Source organism: Opisthorchis viverrini, assembly GCF_000715545.1.
Source record: "Opisthorchis viverrini unplaced genomic scaffold opera_v5_22, whole genome shotgun sequence".
Lineage (NCBI taxonomy): Eukaryota > Metazoa > Platyhelminthes > Trematoda > Opisthorchiida > Opisthorchiidae > Opisthorchis > Opisthorchis viverrini.
The window spans coordinates 954,055-958,682 of NW_008751678.1; positions in this window are offsets into that span (position 1 = coordinate 954,055).

Below are 4,628 nucleotides of genomic sequence, written 5' to 3' on the forward strand. Positions count from 1 at the left end.
TCATTGTGTCGCCCGATCTTTGTTAGATGGGCTGCACAAAAAGTTTAGGGCGTCCTCGGCTTCTCTAGCTGATTTGCTACAGCTCACAATAAAACTGGTAAACTGCGAAATAGCCTTGAAACAGATGGGTTATGCGGCCGACCTGAACTCCCTGTCGACTGCGGCCCAGACAACCCTGCTCAAGCAACCCGTCAAACGACAACATTCATTCGTCACCGCTGTTTTTAAGACACCTGAATCCTGCCCTCTTTGTAGGGAACCGCACCCATTAACAGATTGCGTGAAGTTTGCGGAGTTTGATTGTAATAAACGCTGGGATGTGGCTAAGGGGTGTAAGGTGTGCTTCCGTTGCTTGAAGACTGGGCACATGACCAGAGCATGCAACACCGAACGCAAGTGTGGTGCAAATGAATGCAAGGCACGTCACCATTACTTGCCACACACCACGTCTGACGTTTCGCGTTCGGTGCAGGGCATCTGTAACGCTGCCAATGCACGTCAAGGATCAACAGCGTTGGGCTTGCTCCCGGTCCGCATTAAAGGACCTTTAGGCGAGCTCGTTGTCTACGCGTTGTTAGACAATGGCTCCGATACTACCCTGGTGAGCCACGACGTGTTGCAAAAACTGGGCATCCCGCCACATTCATCACAATTGACTATCAAGACCATAAGTGGTACCTGGCTATCCGAATCGTGCGTGGAGAACTTGGAAATCGGATCATTGTTAGACAGCATATGGGTCAATATCGAGAAAGCGTTCGTTGTGCCTAGTATTATGCTTTCCGTTAACGTCGAATCTCGTGTAGCACTGGCAAGGCGCTATGCGCATTTGGACGACTTGCCTATCACCGACGTACCACGCGTGTGTCGAAATTTTGATAGGATGTGACGTACTGGACGCACACTTGGTACTGGACCAGCGGCTTGGTGCACGTAAACAGCCGTTTGGATTGAAAACGCCCCTCGGATGGATTATCTTGGGCCCAACAGGGGGTAAACAGCGGTATCACCTTTCTGTAAATTGCCTATCTCGGGAAGATCCAAACATCCTGCAACAACTGAATCGGCTATACAATGACGAGTTTGCAGATGTTAACTCGCTTAATTTGGCCTTGTCTCCCGAAGATAAGCGCGTTCTGGAGTTCGTACAAACAAAGGTTCGTGTGATTGATAGTCAGTTCGTTATCCCATTGCCATGGAAAGACGATATCAATTGTGCCAGTTCCAACCTGCAGATGGCAACCATGCGACTGCAGAGTTTGAAAAGGCGCTTCTTGAAGGATGCGACCTATTTCCAGCAGTATAGCGCCGTGATAGAACGCAACTTTAAGATGGGATACGCTTCGCCAGTGCCGGCACATCAGTTGAGTCCCGAGTTCCGTCCTCGGTGGTATCTACCTCATCACTCTGTCGTCAATCCGAAGAAGCCTGGGAAGTTGAGGGTGGTGTTTGATTGTGCAGCGCAATTCAACAAGAAATCTCTACATGACTACCTCTATCAAGGTCCAGATTGGACAGCCGGCTCGATAGCAGTGCTCTTGCGTTTCCGCAAGGAGCGCGTAGCACTTTCAGCTGACAGAAGAGATGTTTATGCATGTTCGCATTCCGGAAAACAATAGAGGCGCTTTCCGGTTCCTATGGTGGCCGGGTAGCGATATTTCAATGGAGCCGGTGGAGTTCCAAATGAACGCGCACGTGTTTGGAGCGAAATCTTCGCCATTCTGCGCCAACTTTGCTCTGCAGCAAACTGTGGAGCTATTTGGAAATGAATATGCTCTTATAGTCTCCGAGGCGATTCGTAATAATTTCTACGTAGACGACTGTTTGTTGTCCGTCCCATCCATTGATGCCGCCAGAATGATAAGCACTCAGCTGACTGAAATGCTTCTCAAGGCAGGCTTCCATCTCAGAAAATGGGCAACTAATGCACCCGAGGCCATAAAGCACTTGTTCAGTGCCGAGCTTGCTGAGTCACCGGTAACGTTGTCGGGTTGCAACCCGGTGATGCACCCAACCCTTGGTATACAACGGGATACTTTACGAGACGAATTCTGTTTCCAATATGATATACCGAAAGGACCGCACACGAGACGCGACATATTGTAATCTGTGTTCCTTTTTTTGACCCACTTGGTATCATGGCACCGCTTTGCTTACCGCCTAAGCAATTGCTACAAAGGCTGTGTCAAACCGGCCTTGGATGGGACACTCCTATCGACCAGTCATGTGCAAAAGAATGGACAGATTGGGTTGACTTTGTCACCTCGCTGGGTAGAATCAGACAATCTAGGTGTGTGTTCTCGGTGGACATTAGCTATCGAGGTGAAGCAGAGCTGCACCTGTTAAGCGACGCCTCAGAGATCGGATATGGGGTTGCTGCTTACGTTCGGTTCTGTGCGGGGCTTAATCGACCATGTTGTCGACTGCTTTTCGGTAAGTCGAGAGTGTCGATACCTCGGTTGGAGTTAACGGCGGCGGTGCTTGCGGTAAAGATATTCTGTATCATTACTAAGAGTCTGAAGGACATATCGTTCAAATGTTATTTTTGGACGGATTCCCAGATTGTTTTGCACTACATTAACGATCGATCTTCCAGATTCACGACGTTTGTAGCAAATCGCTCGGTAATCACACATGAGTATTCCAGCACAGAGCAGTGGAGGCACGTTAAATCTTCAGATAATCCCACAGATGTGGCATCTCGAGGTATTCTGGATAAAGCTTCCCTGGGTCGGTGGCTTGATGGGCCAGATTGGCTGCACGCTATTAATGATCTACCAATATCCCTGCCAGTTGTATCGCGAGTCCCCGAAGGCATAGAATATTAACGTGCATCTAGGTGTGTTAATGCTAATACTCAAAATCTGATATCGGCATGTTGTTGAATCGCTACTCGGATTGGTTTAAACTTACGAAGGCTGTAACTTGGTGGTTGCGGTTTTTAAAGTATCTTGAGGCAAGGTTGAAGTCATCACCTACTACTGTATCGACAGGATATCCCACAGTTCAAGAGCTCAGGGTAGCGAATTATTCAATATTGCGTATCGTGCAGTCAGAGTGCTACGCGGTGGAAATAGCTCAGATTAGGAAGTCTGGTGTGTTGCACGCAAAATCATCATTATCCAAACTCTCTCCAATCCTACTGAACGACGTACTGTGCGTTGGTGGTCGGCTCAGCTATTGTGACTACCCCGTATTGAAGCATCCGCCTATTCTACCCAGCCAGCACACAGTAACCGAGTTGATCGTCATGCACTATCAGAAAATTCAAGGCCGTTGTGGTACTTTGGAAGTTCTCGCCAGTATAAGACAAGAATTCTGGTCTATACATGGCCATACTACTGTGAAACGAGTAATAGGGAAGTGTTTAGCATGTCGTCGCCGTCTTGCCACTGCTGAGCAACAACTCATGGCTCCATTACCCTTAGCGAGGGTCGAGAGAGGATAGCGTTGTTTCTCCTAAGTCGGTATTGACTATTTCGGCCCCATGCTGACCAAGCGTGGCAGATCTATGGAGAAAGGGTACGGCTGTCTCTTCACATGCCTCCAAACTAGAGCCGTACATATTGAAATAGTACATTCCATGTCCATTGATTCGTTCATCATGTCGCTGATGAGTTTCATTGCTCGTCGTGGAAAACCTGAGGAAATATTTAGTGATAACGGTTCGAACTTTGTCGGAGCTATCGGCAAATTGCGTGAACACTTGAAATCTTGGGATCAACAGCAGATCAACGATCGTTTGTTGAAACAAGAAATTCAATGTCACTTTCAACCGCCTTCGGCAAGCCATCGTGGAGGTGTGTGGGAAAGAATGATACGTTCTGCGAGATGTGTCCTTACTGGTATCGCCTCAGAACAAGTCATCCCTGATGAGACTCTTCTAACCTTCATGTCGGAGGTGGGGAGAATAGTGAACAATCGACCGATAGTGGCGCCCAGGTCGGATGTCAGGGACAAGTTAGCCTTGTCACCGAACATGTTATTACTACTAGAGGAGAACACAGGGATACCCTCCCACTGCAGCTATGCTGAAAAGTTCACTAGGAAATGGAAACATGGAACTATCTAGCTGATGTATTCTGGAAAAGGTGGATGAAGGAATACATACCCACCTTACAAGTCAGACAGAAGTGGTTGCCGAAGACTCGTAACCTGAAAGAAGGTGATGTAGTGTTGGTGGTTAGTGATGGGGTACAAAGGCAAAAGTGGCCATTAGGCACTGTCACTTCGTGTGAGGCTAGCTCAGATGGAATCGTGCGAACGGCTTCCGTGAAAACAGCAACTGGAACCATACGCCGTGAGATCCGACGCTTGTGCCTGCTTGAGGGTGCTGAGTAGAGTGTGGACTTCTTGGGAAACTTGGTGTAAGGCACGGAAAACGTCTGATGCCGAGAATTCCCGTAGAGATCAGCCTTCTCTCTTCCCCCTAGACCCGTCAAAGCCTAGAGCCCTACTTGAACGTATCCTCGTATCACTTTGCAACGCATCGCTTGGAGAAATTTGGTGGCCGGTGTATCGCACAAACGCTTGAAAATTTCTCCCGCCCAATCTCCCTGAACTCAACCACGTAAATTCAAATGTCCCGCCCAATCCTGCCTTCTATTCATTGACATTTTCTTATTATT